This window comes from Anthonomus grandis, chromosome 1, assembly GCF_022605725.1.
Source record: "Anthonomus grandis grandis chromosome 1, icAntGran1.3, whole genome shotgun sequence".
In the NCBI taxonomy this organism is placed as follows: domain Eukaryota; kingdom Metazoa; phylum Arthropoda; class Insecta; order Coleoptera; family Curculionidae; genus Anthonomus; species Anthonomus grandis.
The window spans coordinates 27,511,858-27,534,836 of record NC_065546.1 but is presented as its reverse complement, the minus strand read 5'-3'; the positions used below and the strand labels follow the sequence as shown (position 1 = coordinate 27,534,836).

Here is a 22,979-nt window from a genome sequence, read left to right as displayed (position 1 = left end):
TTGAGGACTCTATTTTGATATCATGACCTGTAAATGAGCTTCAAGTTTTTGATAAGTCTCACAAGAATTTTTCGTCTCTTTGCATAAGGGACAAGAAATATGTGACTTTGGGTTATCTGGGAGCTGCTGCTTATGAATAACCTTAATATGTTTGTTCTTAGCTGAAATGGAATAAAACATTTTTCTGCATAAGTGACACATATTTTTGTTGATAGTTTGGTCCTGATTCTGATGGTTTTAAGTAGAGTCCATCTTTACAGCTAAAATCGCTGAATTGAAATTAATACAGCTTTTCAGGTATTATTTTAAAACACTATAAGCAACAATATGGTCAATATTTCACAAAGAAACAAAGGAAAGTTCAGTATAATCGCAATAATCGATCAAATTAGTTGGAGCTTTTTTACAAAAGTAAACAACCAACAAACGCAGAAAAAGCGGGAACATTCGTGTCATTCACGCCAAACGACCGAATTTTTCTCCGAACATACACGATCACCGGCGGGAATCGGGTGCTTTTTAGTGGCCATTCTCTTGCTTGGCAACGGAAACTGTTCTAACTAACTTGACAGTTTGACGTGCCTAATTGGACCAATCAAAATGGTAGAAAGGCGTGGCCAAATTAAGACGGGAAATCAAATTTCATGTAATCTAACAATCTTATAATTTAATCGTAACATCTAAAGCAAACGCCTAATCTAAAAGGTTACTCATAGAGAAAAGAGCCTTTTTGATTAGGTGTTAGCATCAGATATTGATCTGAACAAAAATAAAACTTTTCAGCTTTATTTTACATAGCTAAATGAGTTAATTTACTGCAATAATCTACGACAGTGTATTAACAATAGTGTACGACATATCACCAATTGGACAAACGGAAATAAAACAATGTTTTTCTTTAATACATTTATTATTTAATTTTCCTGAAAAAATTTACTTAAAATGATATACATAATATACAATAATTCATTATAACAGACATTATATAAATTAGAATTAATCTAAAAATGTTTTTTTAGATTAATTCTAAAAGTGACTAATTCTTTAAGTTTTTTAAAAAAGTATTTTGTTAGTACTACTAACTAGCCTAATTTTAAACAGATTAGAGAAGGTTGTCAAAATTTTTGTGCTATTTTCTCATAATACATTTAAAGGCACTCCCATTAGGTTATTAATATCCTCATTTTATTAACGCATAGATTCAATAGAGGATGAATTATCTTTATTTAAGTACATATTAAATGTACTATCTGTTTCCTAAAGAAAAATTAAACAGATTTTAAAATTATTTAAATTATATTTTAAATATTAATTTTTAAAATTAATTAAAAATTCTATATCAGAGTATTATCGAAAGAAACAATACCGGGTGGTGCGTCGCCGAGCAGAACATAGGAAAACCCATGTAAATTTTAAGGGGGTCAATTATTGGCTTCCCTGTACATTTTACAGAAAAAATGTGAGATAACTTTTTGAAGAGACCAATCTGGCAAACCCTTGTGCAAAGTTTCAAAAAATTTTAATAAGCGAATCTTGAATTATTCAATTAAATGTAATTGCGAAATTAGCAAATTTTCGGTTCAGGTAAAACCTAGTACGAGGGTTCTTGGGCAAGAGGTAAATAAACATCCTACAACGGTATTTCGCACTTTACAAAAACACAAATATTATTCGTATAAATTCGAAAAACATCAAGAGCTGCAGGAAGGAGATGAAGAGCGAAGAATGGCATTTTGTTTTGAAATGATGGAAAGAGCAAATAATGATAGGAATTTTTTAAGAAATATTTGTTTTACCTATGAATGTACATTTACCCTCAACAATGAACCAAATGTTCAGAATTGCCGGTATTGGAGCCAAGAAAATGAACATCGCTTTCTTCATACTCGAACACAATATCCCCAAAAAACAAATGTATTCGTGGGAATTATCGGACACCAATTATCTTTTTTATGGACTATAACCTAACAGCTGAAACCTATTTGGACTTTTTTCAAAATCAAATTGGACCCGCCCTGGAAGAAGTTGTTCAGGAAGATCAAATGATCTGGTACCAAATGAATGGTTGCCCGGCCCATAATGCCCGTATGGTCAGAGAGTGCTTGGAAAATGGTTTTAACGGCAATATTATTGGTCCACGGTACTTTGGCCAGCCAGGTCACCTGATCTTTCACCGAATGACTTCTTTTTGTGGGGTCATTTAAAAAGTGTCATTTATAAAAGTGTAAAATTTGAGAATCTAAACCAGTTACAAAACGCTATTTCGTTAGAATGTAATAAAATTTCCCAATTTCAACTTAGTAACGTTAGAAATGAATTTTATGATCGGTTAGGATATTGTTTAGCTGTTAATGGGGGGTTGTTTGAACATTTGATTAATTGATGTTTTTATGTAATTCTCTATTATTTTTAAAAAAGTTATTATATTTTATTTTATTTTTCCACACTTAGTAAAAGATTAAGAGTTCTGTTCTCTCTTTTTTCGGATCTATTTTCGATCTTCTGAGTTAAACATTTACAATTATTTGTTGTAATGTCTTTGGACTCGAATTAACTAACAATAGGTTTAATGGTAGAAATAGGCCAGATAGGCTTGATGGGAAAATAAATTGAAAATATTTCAGATACTGCTATTGGTTTAATTAAATTCTAACGATGATAAAATTATTTTTTTAATAATCGATAATAATAATTGTTATTGGTTTAACTTAATCGTTATATTAAATAGTTTTTTTTTTAAAAGTTTAGATAGAAAAGTATTGTTAACGTGTCTTACTTTGAATGTATGGTTGTGAGATTGATAAAACGAAAAAAAACATTTCTTGTATTCGGCTGTACGTCAGATTTGACAAAGCCTTATAACAAATTGTTTGCTGGTGGCTGGTGTCTGGTTTTACCTGAACCGAAAATTTGGTAATTTTGCAATTACATTTAATTGAATAATTCAAGATTCGCGTATTAACATTTTTTGAAACTTTGCACAAGGGTCTCACACAATTGGTCTCTTCAAAAAGTTATCTTACATTTTTTCTGTAAAATGTACAGGGAAGCCAATAATTGACCCCCTTAAAATTTACATGGGATTTCCTATGTTCCGCTCGGCGACGCACCACCCGGTATATCCATCTACAAAACAAAATAAACTCTTTGAAAATTAAAAAAACTTTTTAGTATAAACATATACGACTTACATAGAAATATATTTGTTGGTCTCTTATAATAGTAACAACATATCTAAGAACTATAATATTAATAAAAACTTAATTCAAGGACCGATGTTTACATAAAATAAAAAGAAACTCTTAAAAAACACAAGTTGGAAGAAAAACATTAATTCTGATCCATTCCGGGTGCTCGGGTCTCTTAGTCTGTATACATACCTATGTGTTGTCTCAGTGGTATGATATGAGCAGGAAATAAAATAGAAAAATAGGCAGTGCAAACCTTATAAATCAATTTATTAAATAATTCATGTGAAAAAAAAATGCTTAAATAAACACGTATTTTAGTGTAAAGGCAGCAGTATCAGCATTAATAAAATTTGTGGAGAACTGATCAGAAGAAATTCTATATCTCAAAGTCTTAATAAAATTTACATTGCATATCACTCTCCATGTTTTTCTTGTAATATGAACTAAAGGAAATTAAAAAAATCTTTTACTGCTATGTTTCTCTGAACCATAAAATATACATACTCTTACCTCAAGGAAATTGTCAGAAAAATTTTAAATCTATTTTTAATTGCTGAATAGAAAATGAGAGGCCAGACATTTTGTAATATGTGTTTATAATATTAGTATTTAATTTTTAAATCAAGTTAAAAATTAAATACTTGAAAAGTGAAACTTCGTCATTGAAATCAAGTGAATTTGATTTTATTAAAGACTAAAAATTGACAATACAAAAACATAATAGTAATAAATAAGATTTTCTTACCAGAAACCTGGAATTCCTTGCCGCAAATCAATTAAAACATTACTCCCAATATTGAAAGAGAACTTTTTAGAAAAAAAGTCATGAATTTAAAATAATATTCTTAAGACAAATAGCAAACTCAACCCACGATTGCATTGCATTCATGTTTCATTGAATGAAAAACAAACTCAAGTCCTTCAGAAATTAATAGTCTGCTATGTATTTTTATACGTTCAGAAATTAACAAATGATTTATTTTAGCAGCATATTATTATATTTTTATATTCGTGTATATACTTTCATTCCCAAAAAATTAAAAAATATCTTGTAGTATTTATTTTATTATTAACAAACTTAACAATTAACAAATATTATTATAATTAATCATAAATAATGGGACATAAACAACAAGCCCGAAACGGAATTGCACTTCAAATTGAGAATGTGATAGAGCGAGCCGCAGATGCAACAAAATTGAGCACAACAACGATCGCAAATATAAAGAAGAATGGGATAAAATCAGATCAGGATTACGCTGCTCATATATTTTCCAAGCAAAAGACCGCAAAAACCAAATCTACTACATATTTGAAAAGTAGAATTTGGCACGAGCAGTAGACGTAACAAAACCGAGCTTACAAAAATTGTGAATAATGGTACAAAATTATTTTAACTCACTGGGAAAAATTTAAATACTGACAATTTAATTTACTTGTTCATGAAAAAAAAATGCTGCTTGAAGGAATATGTTAACACATTAAAATGAAAATACCATTCCAAAAAATAAAACATACAAACTCAAAAAAAACACACCATATTGCATTACCAAGTTAATGAAATTGCAACGATATGATTGAATACTTAAACGACGATCATAAAATAAAATTTGCTAGAACCAAAAGTCTCGTCAGTATTGTCAGAGTCAGAACTGAAATCAGAGATATTGTCTTCGTCAGTCGTAATCACAACTGGCAGAATGTCATAGGCATCACACACTTGTATTGCCTTCCAAGCCGTTTCAATTACCTTTTCTGTATGAAAAACATATTTTTGCCAATGATCTATAGAAATTTCGTTTATTACCCTTTCCCATGTAGTCAATGGAAAGGGTAATAAACGATCTTGGAAATATATTGATCATATTTTCGTTTACATTTCGACCATACCATTTCAATTGCATTAAACTGGCAATGATATGGTGGCAGTCGCAAAATTTTGTGTCCTAAAGGTTTAACATATTCATCAAGGAAGTACTTTTTTTCACTAGGGCAGTTTCTGCGGGCAATACTTCACATTTTATCTTTCATGGCTTTTTCTGGAAAGCCAATAATCTTTTTCTACAACCATTTGGTCAGTCTCTGCTTTGTCCAAGATTTTCTCGGGATTTCTTCTAATAAACCAGAATGGTAACGTGCATTGTCCATGATTATAAATGACTTTGGGGGAAGATTTGGAACCAGCTGAGTCTTAAACCAGTTTTCGAAGTTTTTCCTGTTCATATTGTCATGATAATCTCCCGTCTTTAATCCACTCTTGAATATTAAATTTGCACCCTTGATGAAGCCATCTTTATTTCCGGCGTGGACCACGATATAACGATGACCTTAAAAATAAAAGATAATTCAATTCTCTTCTTTTAGAAATCATTCTTCCAGAACATAAATTTAATATAATATAAAGCATATATGAGTAGTGTATGGAGTTAAATTCCCTCATATTGTCTAAGAGAGAAATTATATGAAACTAGGAGACAGATGAAATTATGAAGTTAGAGGGCCCTTACAAGGGCAATAGTTTTTATTAAAAAAAAAATCTAAAAAGATAACCAGATAATTTTTACCTTCACTGTTTTTCCTTGAATCCGTGTGCTTGGTGTCATCTTGCTAGCTACTACGAAATGATCCCTTGCTAAAAATCCACGTCTCGTCAATAAAAACTGGAGTAAACACTTCCGGACCTACATTTCTATTTTTGATATACTCCCTTAAAAAATTGATTCTTTTATGAACAATATTTGGCAAGTCCATAAAATATTTTCTGTTATTTGATTTTTTCCACTTGAAGCCTATACTATTGATCCATCTTCTTAAGGAGTCAATGGAAATCTCAAAATATTCAATTTCTTTCCTGAACTTTTCTCTTATTGTTGCCAACATTACATATTCTTTTCTGGCGTACATAGAATAAATTGTGTCCCGAATTCTATGTTTGAAATATGTTGTAATTTTGGTTTTTGCTGTCTTTTGCTTGGAAGATATACGGGCTGCGTAATCCTGATCTGATTTTATCCCATTCTTCTTTATATTTGCGATCGTTGTTGTGCTCAATTTTGTTGCATCTGCGACTCTGCTGCAATCTCAATTTGAAGTGCAATTCCGTTTCGGACTTATTCCTTTTCCAGTTGAAAAAAAGCCAATATATTTAAAATCATCAGCTGCGATTGTTCATTATACCTATTATATCTTTTTCTAGGCATTATCTAACACTTTTCGGGATAACTTTCAAGAACAAGTTGACAAACCAATATTTTTGATTGACAGTGACGGATATTTCACATAACCTAGTATATAAAAGATGAATAATCAGACACCAATTTTTTTCAAAAGTTTATTATCGACGCTGTTTGGAATATGCTAAACAAAGATAAACAAAAATGACGTAATTACAAATGGGGTATAATTTCGACTATAAACAACGAGCGCCACATTGCCAAATACCTTTATCGCCATATTATTTCTGGGCAAAATCTACAGCGTTGTCGCTGTGTAAGGAAATTTGGTGATTTAAAGAATCTAAATTAAAAATACTAATTATTAGTGTTTAGTGTAAATATAGTACAAAATAGTTTTGGTTATTAAACGGATTTTACTTTTTCTTTTGCTTTATAATAAAGAATGCAATTCAGTTTCTGTTAATTATAATAAATAATTTATTATCTCACTTTATTTTCCTCTGTTAAAATTGAGTAATCACTGGCAACATGGAATACTAAGCATGTTTAACAACAAAATATCCCCTCTGCCCCTGTGTAGATGTTGAGCTCAATCCCAAGCAGCCAATGTTTATTCTAGTGTATTCAATGTTCTAAGAGGCACTAGTAAAGACGTTGAATAATGATTTACCGATGAAGAGAATCAAATACGTTTTTGTGATGATAATGGCTAAATTACAAAAGAAATTATACTACTTCAACAAATCACAACTAGACAGTACTCTGCCTAAATTTAACGGCTGTATCATTCTTGCCTTAGTTATACGCTGTTGTCAAACGTGGACTGTTAAAAACTATATGTTGTCATTGACAATAAAGCATTCTTTGAGTTTGAGTTGAAAACTAACGTCCGAATACCTTCTTTTCCTGGACATAATCCGGATGCGCCTTATTCCCGGTAATCCAGACTCGCGAGTTCGGTCTTTCCATCTGTTTCAGTTAGAGCGCGTTCTCCGTCCCAAACGTTCGTCGCTCCAGAAGCGAGAAAACGCGCGTTATTCCGTTACAACTACGTAAACTCCGTACCGAGAGATAAATGTGTAAATTTACACTTCTTCTTCGGAGGGCTCAACTACTGAGCTTAAGTGTTATTTCTTAAGGGTAAGTACAGGAATTAGGAGATTTTACATTTATCTAAGACACGTTTCTCCTGTTAGTTAAAATATGACAAATTATTGCATAAAAATTAGAAATAAAATTCAAAAGTTTTTACCCTACGACGTCTCATACCCCTAAGGAGTCTTGTCTGGTGATTTTAACCTCAATTTATTGGAAAGTTGATGTAATCTTTCTTTTAAATTAATTGACAAAAAACCGCCCTGAACCACTTTTTTCCTATTCTGCATGACATCAACCATTTATATTACTTAAAAAGTTTTGTTCTCTCGCGTTGTCTTGTGGCCTTACCCTTGTCTTACCTTTATTAGCGAGGTGCAGCAGTGAAAAATGGCTTACTCCGGTTAATTAACTTTGTTGTCTCCTTTTTTTTTGTCTTTTGAGTTCAACTAGAAATTAAACCGGGACTTAAAATTAATTAAATTTTACATAATTTTATTATTATGATTCAATTAATCACCATCAGGATGATTCTTTATTTAATCAATTTTGGAGTTTGAAACGATATTAGCTGAATTATTAAAACTTATTCATCAATTTTGGGGTGATATGAATAAACATTTTTACTTGATTTGCTATTCTCCCAATTCATTCTGATTATCTTTTAGTTGATTTTTGTTCAGTCTAGACTTAGTACCATCAATAATTTTTTAAATATTTTAAACAATTTCAGGTCCAACTGATATTGGAAGATATCTAAATCATATTAACATTTTATTGATTTTAGGCTGAAAACCTTTTAAAAAAATCTGTATTGATTGCGAGACAATTGAAAATATCAACTGCTTGGTTTATTATTTAAATCAATAAATAATAACACATTTAAAACTTAGGAGAATATTATATAGAAAGTGAGTCCGTTAACTCTGTAGAAAAAGCAACATTCAAAAATTATTTCTTCAGTTCCACACATAATTGAAATCACTATCATAAATTGTCATTTAATTCCACGATTCGATTGATTAAGATATTGATATAATAATCAACAAGTAATATCATATAAGAATTGAGTAGGTTTACAGCATAAAAGATTTAAATTGCTTGAAACCAACTAGGTTACTGCCTTATCTAAACCTATCCATGCCGAACGATAACTTTCATTCCCAAACTTGGGCTCGTAAATGATCGATTGGGGCTATGTTATTGCCATTTGTGCTTCCCTAGTGCGATAAACACAGGCCAATTAACATTCGGCATGGAATCCAATGCGAGTGGGTAGGTTTATTTCCGTTAAATTAACGGTAAAGGAATCTTTAGGGGTGAACTTCGACAAAGGGACACATATGCGACCCTGGTTTATTTTGGAGTGTTTTTTTCTTTAAACTGGAATATTCGCAAATATACAAGGGTTTAGGTTCAAAAAAGAGCGTTTCTTTCTCGACCTTTTTTGTGGAAAACGCTTCTTCTACCTCAAACATTTATTGAGTTCGTGGAAATTTTGTCTCAATAGAGAAATTGATTGAGATTTCGAACACGTTATATTGTGGCTTTGTTTACACTTTTTGTATTTTTTTTTAAATCTAATTAAAGATAGACATTGACCTAACCGTACATTTTATCTAAGAATCTTGCCGGGGCGAGTCTCATTAAAAATGTGACAGTTAATCTCATTAAACCCTTCGATACTACTCTTTCCCGATGAACTTGTGAAGAATCACGTTTAACTTTTAATTAAATATTGACGGCAGCCCTTTGTTGGGATAATCTGACTTTAGACTGCTAGATTTGTCTTTATTTTTATACATTTTTCATGTATTTTTAATTAACATTCTTAATTAAAAATGTAAAAAAATATTTTAACTATAAATGATATGAGAATAATAATATAGAGGGTGGTCCGGTTTCGATGGCGGAAAATTAAATGGCCGACGTAGAAAGAAAAAATAATAAGTTTGCTATTTTAAATAATATTCGAAAAATGATTCGTTAAAAAATTACAGGGTGTCAAAATTCTAATTAAAAAAATCATTTTTTTTTATTTTTCTTAAACCACTTTAGATATTTTAATGAAATTTGGCACGTTTAGACAGTTAATCAAGACGCATCTTTTTGTGCAAAAATTATTAATTTTATTTACCAGTGGCGTGTGTGCGGGCCGATCTTCATACAATTTTAATTAATTTTGGTTGGATTAATAGAGGACGGAGTATTTTGTTTTTGTGTTTACACACTACAAAATTATGAAAATTTTGTTTGAGTTGTCCGGCTTGAGACTAGTTAATTTTTTTTGCATACATAATTTTTATTGTTTATGAATTATTTGTTAATCATTTCTGTTGTTATGGTTACTAAGACCCAAAAATTAACCCATTTAATTCTTCTTAGCATAATATTCATCAAAATATTATTAAATAATATTCATGTTTACATTATTTTAAATTTGTAAATATTCCTTTAATGTTATTGTGGTTTTTTTAACTTTTATAGTCTTTTTAGAACTATTTTTTATTAACTTCTGTAATTTTACATCAACACTCTAAATGTGTCCGTCAATCTTACAGCAGTATTAACTGTTATAATTAAAGCAAATTAACCATGTCAGAATCAAAATGTGAATTTATTATATTTATTAAATTAACCTAAATGATACTAGATTTAGGAAAATCACAGCTTTTTTACTCTCGATATAGCCATTTTGCATAAAAAGTAATCCATATGGTTAAAAAACACGGCACTCTTACAGAGCGTCACGAAAATTACAGAAGCCCGTAAAACTGATTTAAATACGGTTAAAATTCCCTGCTTACATTATTATAACATCACAGATACCTGTAAATTCGAATGTTAGGCAGCTTGCATCTTAGTAAGCCAAATGCAAGATCGAAATTGGTATATGAATAGAGGTACCAAGAAAATAGGTTATTTTATTAGACCAAACGTTCCTGCAAAAAAATTCACAAGAAACTCATTACTAGAAATGCTGGGTGCTCTGCATTAACGTGGAAACCACTAATAGAAAATGATGCTAGTAATTCGAAAGTAATTATTAATAGTATTGGACCACACCAAGTTTAAAGATTTGTTAGAAGAAACAAATAAAGAGATTTCCTAACAAATACTGATCCGCCTACAATTGGGAGTATTAAAAAAGAATGGCCTGTTTACTAAAAAAGCTATATTTTGGCATTTTCCAAAGCTGACCCAAAAAGCTAAGTATAAGAAGTTTACCATTTTTGACGAAGATCAGGACGAAATCATGCTGCAGTCACTGAGGATACTGGCACATTACTTTAAAGAAGATTTGTCGACTTTTTGTTATCAATTTGACGTAAGTACAGGCTGTAAATATACAGATCGTGTTTTCGTTCGTTACTTATAGGAAACCGTATAGAGGCGAAATTTTGCAACGTCGCGCGTGTACGAGTGCCTGCGACAGATCACCGCCCCGGCCGGCCCGAGGACGGGATTAGTAAACATCTGACTTTCATGGGAGTTGCTTCGTTTGGCGACAAAATGTCCTAAAATATTACGCGAAAATCCAGGCATTTTTAAAATATTTATTCTAATGCGGGTTTTACAGACATGACAATGTGTAAAACCCGCATAGGATTATAATCTTAAAATGTTTAATATGCTGTGTTTTGCATAATGAAAATTAAAGAGGTATTCTAATAAAAAATAAAATATCAACTCTGATAAAAATCAGAAATAAAACTCTAATAAACAAACTTAACAATATATCATTTTTTAAATAAAAGGCTCAAATAAACCGCCTTCTTTCGCTAAACAAAAACTTAACCTATCGTAAAAGCTATTTCGCACCTCCAAAAGAGTTTCAGGTAAAATGGAATTGGCACCTTCGACAATTTTATATCGCAACTCCTCTAAATTTGTTGGCCTACTAAATTCATGCTTGTAAATGGTCTGCTTAAGGTAACCCCACAGATAAAAGTCATTTGGAGACAAATCTGGAGATCTAGGAGGCCATTTAATAATTTCTTCCCGCCGTTCTATATCCTGGACCACTCCAACAGATGGTTCTTGACGTTTTATGTGGCATTTTTTACAATCTTGAAGACAAAAAGATGTCTCAAAATTTGTAACCACATTTAAAACCGTTTTTGCACAAGGAGTCGGTCTATTCTCAAATGTCACTGAAAACAAATCTCTACATTGTACTGCCGAATTGCCTCCATAAAACCATTTAATTAGTTGAACTCTTTCGAAAGGGGTATAAACAGCCATAGTGAAAAAAACACGAAAATAACGGTCAAAAATTATTAATGCAACGTGCAGTAACATAGCCAAGTGAGGTCTGCTGACTCCTGGTTCAAAAAATAAAAACGAAAAATTCCGCCGCCTGCAAGCCGCAACCAAGCGGTGTTGCCATTATTTTGGGTAATACGTAGCTCACGATAACACGATCTGTATAATTTTTTAATAGCTTACGGTTTTTTCTTTTTTTAAGAACATCAAACCTAAAAGTCAAGAAATATGGAATCGCTTAAGTTTTGGAATTATATTAAAATTTGTATTAATAAGGATGTTCACATTGTTTTGTTTACATTCGTTTAGTATATGTACCATTAAAAATAAACTTAGTGAAAATAAGCTTTTAAACATTACTTTAACAAAACATCTAGTTCAAAAAGCGAACACAATAAGGGGCCCATATTGTTTTTCCTGCATGTAAGCATGTATATATATGTTATAGCTTAATAAATCCTAATATTTTAAGGTTAATTCCATTAAGTTTATCTTCTATCCTTTGTTTCACTACAAAATAAATTTGTTATGTTAAGATATGTTTAAATAAATGTATAAGGAAATATATTTTTATTTTTTCAAAAAAGCTTTTAGTTTGGGATAATCTCACAATTTTTAAACAAATTTTATTTAAGAAATATTACAGCAAAAATATATTATATCTAAATAAAAAATAGAAACACAGAAAACATACCAGCATTTTTTAACCAAAAATATTATAGTAAATTTACAGGGTCTCTGAAAAATGCTTAACTTTTTTACAGGATTTTTACGGATATAATCGTTGAATTTGCATTAAAACCATTGTAAAAGTACAAGACTGCAGTAAATATTTAGTAATATTGCTTAAAAATTACTATAATTATTGCTTACGTTTTACAGAAGACCGCAGTAAAAGTACAAAACAAAAAATTCACATTTACAGATATTTTAAATTTACAGTACTAAAATAAGTTTACCACTTCTTTTGCTGGCAACATATGACCTACTAAATTTGCTGTAAAATTACCACATTTGGTTTTCAGTGAATAACAGCGTTATCATCAAATTTCAATTAAAATTCAGTTTTTTGTGGCATCAAGACCATTTATTCATAAATTGTTCTACACTTTAAATGTATTCCTTTTTAGTTGAATAATGATGGGCTTTAGAATTTTTTAATATTCAAAATAATTCTTTATTCATACATATTGAATATTGGGTTTTTGCGCGTTATTTATCTTCTATTGTCCTAACAGCATTTATTATTCTCATGAACTTAAAACCAATTTCAATTCATTTACTTATAAATACATTCTTCTTTCTTAATAACTTTTTTAATAAAGAAAACTAAATGAAATAATATTAATAAAAATAATTAATATTATTTTTTATTATATTTAAATCTTATTTAAACGTTTAGTTTCTTATGTAAATAAATTTTTTATTAAAAATGTATCCCTTTTACGTAAATATATATATATATATATATATATATATACTCTAAATATTCGTTTCATATCGACGCATTTTACGACCTTTAGCACTCTAAACCCCTAACTAAATCATTTATATTACTTCAGGAATTTTCATTAATATATTGTTAAATATTAGTCATATTTATATCATTCCAAAATTTAAAATATTTATTCTCAATTCGTCAAACTTTTTTTTTCACTTATAAGACGTAACAACATAAATAATTAGATATTCAATATTTTTATGGGAATAATTTTATGTTCACTTAAATATTCTTTGGATTACTAAGATCGCCTTAGGCTATTTTTTACATATCTGTTTTTAATTTCAAATTTGTATCTAATCAATATTCCTTTAACATGGTATTTTTGTACTTTCATAGTTATAGACCTATTTTTTACTCATATTTATCGATTATTAACATTTTTGTTAATCTAATAAGATTTTAATTTTTTTTATAAAAAATTATTATAAATTAGGCATAAGAATTTATTGTAATTTATATATATTCGATCTCTTTTGCTCACAGATTCCCTACTCATTTATTTCTTTTTATATGAATAATTTCTTTATTTCGATTTTTAATGATTCATTTTATTTTAAGCTCTTTTGTTAAATTTTAGCCCTTATTTTTTTTGTTAAATACAATTTTTTTTAAATATATGTTTTATCGTATATAATTATATATTTGCGTAATTATTTTTTGAGCTACTAAGATGGCCTTAGGCCATTTTTACATATTTGTTTTTTATTTCATATTTATAAATATTCATTTAGTATTTTAACTACTTAATTCCACATGAATAACCTGGTTATTATTGAATTAAAAATTCATTTAAAATTAACACTTTTTCAATATTAATTCAAGAGTAATTCTTTATTCACATCTTTTTTGCATAAACTATTCCTAACACATTTCATCTTTTCACATGAATCATTTTTCATTTCCTATTTTTAAATATTCATTTTCTATTAGGACTTTTTTAATTTCCACCGCCTTAAGTTACGTGAATAATTTATTCTCCAAATTTATTTACATTACGTGAATATATTTATTTTTTAGTGTTGAATATTTGCTTAAAAGTAACGTTTATTTTCACTTAAAATTAATTCGTTAAATTACAAAAAGCATATTCATGCAATCTGAATGATAAATAATTTTGTATTCATGTGAATGTTCCTCGAGTTACTAAGATGACCTTAGACAATTTTTTACTTTTTTTTTTAATTACATAGTTGTAAATATTCTTTAAAAGTCTTAAAACCACTTTTTACTCATTTACAAGATTAAGAGTATGCAGACAGAGATTGAAAGTTTAAATTGTATTAATACGCACATGTTAACATCAATTAAAACTCTTGAAGCGGAGAAGGATATTCTGTCTCTAAATAGAAACGCTAGCAGTAACTTAAAAGATTTGACGACTACAAATCTTCAATCAAAATCTACAAACTGCTTAGCAAAAGCGCATTTCAACCCACTAGCAAAATCAAATGTACTAATTTATGGTGATTCTAGTGCTAGAGGTTTCTTTTCTCTTCTCTTAGGTATTCTGAGCTCGTCATACAACACCTGTGGTTATGTGTTTAGTAATGTTACAGCCCAGACCTTATGTAATTATGCGTTTCCGCTAATTGTTAACTATACGAAGAATAATGTTTTTGTTGTTTGTCTTGATTTTTCTTGTACATTGCCATCTTTTTCCCAAATAAAATCCTTGCTATCAATGGGCAGGATCACTAATGTAATTGTTTGTATTAAATGCGATTTTAATAAGTGTTCAAAAAGCAGATATTACAATACAATTCATTTTATGAATTCTTTCATCTATAACCGTAACTTTCCTGTGAGAATAATTATTGATGTCAGACAAAATTTTAGGTACCGTCACTCTGCCAAATCTATGTGCAAACTTTTATCTTTATATGTTAAAAATACTTTTCTGCCAGCCAAATTAGTATTAGCATCTTTAGGTATTAACAATAGTGGGATAATCAGCGATACACCCTTGATCTTCGGTTACGCCTCAACTAGACCAATCTATAGACACCCTTGCTATTGGATTTTCTTTTTTAATAGAAACTCCCACCATAATCAAGTTTCCCTAGCATTTCTTATGTTCAATCTGTGCGTTTAAAAGTTAGCGAATTGGAACTATTTTTAGAATCGGTTAACTTTCCTAGTGTGTTAATTCTTGTTGAACACTGGTTAAGGTCTGACGAGCCTATTGATATCCCTGGTTATGTACTAATTTCCAAATTTTCACGCAAGCAATATACACATGGTGGTACTCTTATTATGTTAGAGAAAGCTTTTTTAACTAAATTTGTGTTTATTACCATTGACAGGTTTGATCATCTATTGATTGAAAAGGTGTGCGAGTTTTCTATTGTATTTAGCAGTAAGTTAAATTTGTATATTTTAGGATTGTATCGATCTCCATCTGGTAATTTAGATTTGTTTTTAGAAAAGTTGGAGATCCTCTTAAGTGAAATTTCGGTTAATGCGATGTTGATTCTGACTGGCGATCTTAATGTAAATTTTTTAGACAAATCTAATGGATCAAATCGAATGCTTTTTAATCTGTTAAACTCATTTAATTTTAGGATGCACGTGGATCAGCCAACCCGGATTTCAGCATTTTCTTCCTCACTGATAGATTATTTTAACCAACACAAAAATCAGTGTACAACAATCAATGCCGGTTTGTCTGACCATGAGGCAATAGTGGGATTAGTAAAGCTTAATAGTGCAGCTAATGAGAATAAGTTTGCACGCGATAGACTTTATACTAGAGCTAAATTCCGCAAATTCTCCTTGCTTTGCAATATGTCAAGTTGGAATAATGTATTGACTACTGTTAACCCACTGCATAGCTTTCATCAAATAGTATTAAACAATTTTAATACTGCCTTTCCTGTTGTCAATATTAAGAAACGAAATAGAAAACCTTGGTATACTAAGGGTTTACGAGTATCTGGGAAAAATATGCGCTCTCTTTTTTACATTAGGAAATACGCTATGAACAATGCAACCTTTTTAAATTATTATAACAGATACCGCAAGATTTACAGAAACTCAATCAAAATGGCTAAGTAGACCTACTTTCAAAGGAGGATAAATAATTCCTCCAACAGAGCAAAAGAGTCTTGGAAGATTTTAAATGAGCTAAGGGGCAAAAATAATGTCTTGGTTATTCCAAGTACCTTAGATTCCAATGTCCTCAATTCCTTATACTGTGATATTGCTAGTAACCTTGTAGCCAATCTCTTACAAAAAATAGATCCCAGGAGCTATCTCAGCAATGTGGTAGTAGCCGAATCTTTCTTTTTTGCCCCCACAAGTGTAGAAAAGCTTAAACAGTTAATGGTTAATATTAAGAATAAGAGTTCATCAGGTTGGGATGGGCTTTCTCTTAAAATATTTTCTGCTTTACCTCTTGTTGCTTTGCAAGTCTTGGCCGAGTCAATTAACTTTTCATTTATGTCTGGAGTTTTCCCAGAGTGCTTAAAAAGAGCAATGATTGTTCCTTTTTACAAGGGTGGCGATTGCGACTGTCGTAACTTTAGACCTATAGCGTTATTGCCTACTTTAGCCAAGATAGTGGAACGGCTCGTTAAGATGAGGATGGTTTCATTTTTAAATAGGTTTGGCCTATTGAGTCTTCAGCAGTTTGGCTTTCGTGAGTCTGTGAGCATAAATGATGCTATTTTTAGCTTTCTAGAGCACCTGTACAACCGACTGAATGTCGGTGAAGTTGCAGCAGCGGTATTCTGTGATTTGTCCAAGGCATTTGACTGCGTGAGTCACAGACTGGAGCTCTATGGTTTCAGAGGAACTGCCCTTGAGTGGTTTCGTTCCTACTTATCAAATCGTGTCCAGGCTGTCAAATTTAATGGTGGTATCTCTAAGGAACTTAATATAAATGTTGGTGTTCCGCAAGGATCAGTACTTGGTCCTGTACTTTTTCTAATTTATGTGAACGATCTGCCACAACTGCAGGTAACTGGCAAATTTACATTGTTTGCCGATGATATCACCATCCTCTTGCACGACTCTGATGTTTCTCAAATGGAGGCCAATATACGTGCAGATTTGTTAAAATTAAAAGACTGGTGTGATGCAAATTTTTTGACATTTAATGTTTCCAAAACAAATATCCTTAATTTTAAATCTAATACAAATGATATATGTTTAAATAATGAAGCCATCACCATGCCACCGTTCAGTAAGTTTTTGGGTCTTTCCATAGACAAGTTCCTTAAATTTGAAGACCATATTGTGAATGTATGTAGAAAAGTCTCATCAGGCTGCTACGCCCTAAGGGTTATTGCCACCAGTCTTAATTTCTCCATCGCCAGATCTGCATACTTCGCGATTATCGAGTCGCACCTTCGATATGGAATTTGCTTTTGGGGTTCATGTTCAAATTCACTTTTTAGTTCAGTGTTTGTACTCCAGAAAAGGAGTTATTAGAGACCATTAGATATCTATGTGGGGCCAAGCCTCGTGACTCATGTCGCCCGCTTTTTATAAGTCATAATATTTTAACCCTGTGTTGTATCTTTATTTTGGAAACAGTTTGCTTAGTTTTTAGAAAATATAAACAGGAACTCCACTTAGGAAGCCACTATAATACGCAACAAAATTATTTGTTGAGGCTACCCATTCCTCATTTTGAACTTGTCCGTAGCTCTATCAGGTAGAAAGCTGTTTAATAAACTTCCACTAGAAATAAGACAACTTAAGACTGAAAAAAGCCTACGTACAAGGACGAAAATATTTCTTGCTAGTAAAGCGTACTATAGTTTAAGTGAATTTTTTAAGGATTAGCATTTAAGTATTTTTTAAAGTTTTATATAATTTTATTTTATTTTAAATTAGTTTCTCGTTTTTATTCCTTTTATGTGCAGTTTATTGGCTTTGTCTACAACTTCTATGTTTATATTGACAATAAAGCATTTTTGAGTTTGAGTTACTAAACTTCACAATAATATGAAGAATAACCTCGTTATTATCAAAATATTTATAATTAAAAAAAATTTAAAATCGATAATCACGAGTTCAGTAAATTAAGTAAATATTTTTTAATAATAATAAATATTCACAATATAAAGTTGATATGTACATATAACTCAAAATGTATTTAATTTATCTGAATATACATATTTTTAAGGTTTAAATATTCGTATATTATCGACGATTTTGGCCATTTTCAGGGCTCGAAACCTTTTTTACCCTAACTTGTATTTTATTATTTTAATTAAGCAAAAAACAAATCTATTTATTATTAAAAAACAATTAAGAGTGCGCTAAAAATGTATTACCGAAAAATAAACACTTTTTGGGGATTCCTTAGAAATTCGTACTTCAATTAATAACTTTCAGCCAATTAAACATAACCTCAAAGCCTCTAATCTATTTGTTCCAGTTAGTGGGGCTCGATATGCATGTATAAACTCATGTGCCTCTCAAAGTTTAATTGAAACTACTTTAAACATGCGAAACTGTGGTTAATTAATTTATAATGGAAGAGGAAGTTTTGACAAGGGGACATAATAGAAAAATATCATTTTAAATTTGATCTGGAAAACTCTAGGGCGAGTCCATAAAAATGCATAAAACCGCTCTGGGGGCAGGTTTTCGTTTTTTTATTATGGCTGGGGTTGTAAAGAACCAATAACCGGGGGTGGCTTATTCAAGCATTAATAAAAAGTTATTATTTTTAAGCAAATGCGAATTGTGTCCAATAAAGTTATGCACTAAATAAATTGTATACACGTCAAATTTATAATTAACTTTATGCTTAATTGGGAGCTAATTAAGTATTGTTTTTTGGAGATAGTCAATAGCTATATTTATTTATATAATATTTGATAAAACGTTATAATTATCATGTATACATATGTATTTAAAGGTTTAAAATTAATTTCCGGTCAGTTGAAATCGTTTTTTTATTGTCGTTAATTTGCGTTTGATAAATGTAGATTTTTTTTTAATTTTTGAAGAAATTAATTCTCGACAGTTGATGTTTTATTTAAAGGTGATAAAATGACTTAAACCACCTGGAAAAAGTTTAAAATCACACTCAACTAAGTGGAAAAAAATTAAAATAAAAATAAGTAAAACCCGATTTAAAAAAAAATAAAAAATTACAATTTTTGCTTTAAAAGGTTTGAATATTGCTTCAGAGATTTTTTTTTTTTTATGGTAAACACAAGCACAAGAGGAAAGTCCTATGTCACTCTTGGAGTGGTGCTTGCGCGAAGATATTTGTGGGCATTTATCTTGAATCGCTGCAGGTTGTATGCGTCGGGAAATATGTGAGGTGGAAGCCCATTCCACAAAGAAGATGTTCTCCAGATGAATGAGTCCCGATACAGCGACGTCCTTGGGGTAGGCAGGTGGACTCGATGTTTGTGGGGGACTTCGAGAATTCCACCCGTTATCTATTTTCTATTTCTCGTATTGATATCCATTTCACTGGGCCAATAAAACCCAATGTCACTTGCACTACACTTTATTTAGGACCAATTCACCCCAATCCCATTACAACCCCAATTAAAGACTAATTATTACACATGCACATTATTGCAAATCAAGGGCAACATTTCCTCTTGACATGGATCGAAGACTACTCGTCACCGACGACTACTCGACTCACTACTCTCTGGATAGCGCCGCCGTGAAGAACAGTGGCGTAACAAATTAAAATAAATTTTGTTTATATTTTTTGTCGATTTAAATTGAATTACGCAACATACCGCCGGCCTTGAAAGAATTACCTTCTTTCAACAAAAAAATTAATCCTAATATGAATAATTTCAATTTAAAAAGAACTTAATCTACAACTTAACATATTATTCTTATTCACTAAAAGGGTACTAACTATTTACAAATTAAGCCAGTGGCAGAATGCACAATTTGGCTACAGCGCGCTTAAAATTACCATGGTCAGTCTTGACCAACACAACCCGAGTTATATTATCACTGCCCGGATATAATTCTAAAACCCGACCTAGGGACCACTTTAAAGGCGGTAGATTTTCTTCCTTTAACAACACTAAGTCACCAATTTTGATGGTTGGACCAGTAACTTGATCCCACTTAGAACGTCTAATTAGTTCACTGAGGCATTCCCTTTGCCAGCGATTCCAGAAATGCTGAACCAGCTGTTTCACATACTGAAATCTATTCAACCTATTCGGATTCACTTCACTCACATCAGACTCCGGAAGAGCCACCAACGAGTCTCCAATTAAAAAATGTCCCGGAGTCAACGGCGAAAGATCATTTGGATCATTAGATAAAGCGCTAAGCGGCCGGGAATTCATACAGGCCTCAATTTGAGTAAAAACTGTTGTCAACTCCTCAAAAGTTAAGGTTGCATTGCCTACAATGCGTTTTAAATGGTATTTTGCCTGTTTTACCGCAGCCTCCCACAAACCACCGAAATGAGGGGATCGAGGCGGTATAAACTTCCAATTTATACCATCTTGAGACAATTGTTTGATCACCTTATTATTAAAATTTTCATTATTAATTAAATTCATAAAATCCCTCATTTCGTGGTTAGCGCCCACAAAATTTGTGCCACAATCAGAAAATATAGTTTGGCATTTGCCACGCCGGCTAATAAACCGTTTTAAAAGCATTTAAAAAGGCGCTAGTTGAGAGGTCGGAAACGACTTCTAAATGAACGGCTCGCGTAACGAAACAAATGAACACACATAGGTAAGCCTTTAAAATTTTGCTATTTCGCAAAGTTGAAGTCTTTATGTTAAAGGGACCTGCGTAGTCCACGCCACAAGTAAAAAAAGGTCTAGCAGGTGAAATTCTCCGCTCAGGCAGTTCACCCATCAAAGTATGGATGCTAGAGGCATTAACCTTAAAACATACAATACATTTACGCAGTACTCTTTTGACCGCACTAATACCACCCAAAATCCAAAATCTGTAACGAATGTTCGCTAATAAATTTTGGGCGCCCATATGCAAATTCTTTTTATGTTCATATTCTATTATTAACTTACTAAAATTGTTATTATCTAAAATAATAGGAAATTTTTTATCATATGAAATTAAAGCCTTTCCAATGCGCCCACCTACACGCAAAACATTATTATCATCCAAAAAAGGATTTAATGAAATTAACTTACTTGATCGTGAAATCAGTTTTTTATTTTTTAACGCCTTAAGTTCTTCTGGAAAATCAGAAGCCTGAGAAATTTTGCAAAGAACCCACAAAGCCTTCTCTAATTCATTTACCGTTAAATTTCCATTTTATCTCTCACCCCCTTTCAATCGAGAATTATTACAAAATCTTAAACAAAGCGCGGTTACTCTTTGAAGCCGCAGAAAACTTGAAAATGTATTTATTAATTCATTACCTTCACCTAAAGTACAGTGTAGAAAATGAGCCCTTACACCTTTTATTTCTGGCAAATCTTGCGTGCAAATTGTCAAATCATTTTGATCAGGCCAATAATTATCATCCATTTTTAACCATGCTGGTCCGTGCCACCATAAGTCTGAATTTATCAATTCAACTACGCTACAACCTCTCGAGATGAGGTCGGCCGGATTATCCTGACTTGCCACATGATTCCACTTATTCACTAATTTATTCTCTTGTAATTCTGCAACTCGGTGGCTCACAAAAATACTCCATTTACTGGGATCCGAAGACAACCATGCCAAAACGATCCTGGAATCGGTCCACCCTATAATTTTATTAATTTCCATTTTCAAAGAATTTACTGTTTTAGTAATTAATCTTGACAACAACAACGCCCCACATAGTTCCAACCTTGGGAAGGTTATCGTTTTCAACGGTGCGACCCTGGACTTGGCACAAAGAAGGTAAGTATGTACTTTATTTTTGTAGGATATCGATCGCAAAATTATACACGCACCATAAGCCCTTTCAGACGCGTCGCAAAAACCATGTAATTCTACTTTAATAGCATCTTCACTTACATGTCTAGAAATCTGAAGATTATTTAAACATGGCAGGTTCTGGAAAAAACGCCTCCAAGACTCATGGATATTGTGGGGAAGCTCTTCATCCCAATTAAGCTTGCCTCTCCATATTTCTTGCATGATCATTTTTGAGACAATGATAATTGGACCCACCAACCCAAGGGGGTCATAAATTCTAGATATTATTGACAAAACATTACGTTTTGTAACTTTCACAGGATAATCTAGAGAAATTACATACTGAAGGCTATCTTCCCTTATATTCCAAACTACCCCCAATGTTTTGGTAACTTCTTTATCCACTACATATTGATTTATATTGTCTGCTTCCTCATTTTGAAATATCTCTATTCTATTTGACACCCACTTCCGTAATTTAAATCCGCGTTCTTCTAAGACCTGTGATATGCCTTTTTTTAGCTCTATCACTTCTTCTACTGACGATCCCCCCGTAAGAAGATCATCAACAAAAAAATTTTGAAATATCTCAAAAGCAGCCTTTGGAAAAGCTTCTTGCTGCTCCATTGCTGCCTCATGTAATGATCTAATTGCCAAATAGGAAGCAGGTGTAGTGCCATAAGTCAATGTATTCAGGCGGTAATATTTGAAGTCATCATTTGGATTGCTTCTCCATACTATTCTCTGTAAATTTCTTTGATTGGGATGTACCCATACTTGTTGATACATCTTCTCGACATCAGCTCCCAGGACGACATTGTGTTTCCTAAATCTTATCAAAATGGAATACAAGTCATCCTGTATAGTTGGCCCTGCTCTTAACATCTCATGACACCTCTATTGGTCTTCGCA

General features: G+C 31.5%; 1 protein-coding gene across 2 annotated transcripts in view; it reads left to right on the top strand.

Annotated features, from left to right (window-relative positions):
- The window catches only part of LOC126740697 (uncharacterized), a 230,480-nt gene that overhangs the window by 19,198 nt on the left and 188,303 nt on the right, over positions 1-22,979 (top strand). Inside the window, exon 1 of one of the 2 annotated variants that reach the window (XM_050446831.1) lies at positions 7,370-7,507. The exons of the other annotated variant lie outside the window; for it this stretch is intronic. The gene's annotated coding sequence lies outside the window, so the exon portion shown is untranslated. Of the gene's footprint in view, positions 1-7,369; positions 7,508-22,979 lie in introns of those variants that run through there. 2 annotated transcript variants of the gene reach the window in all.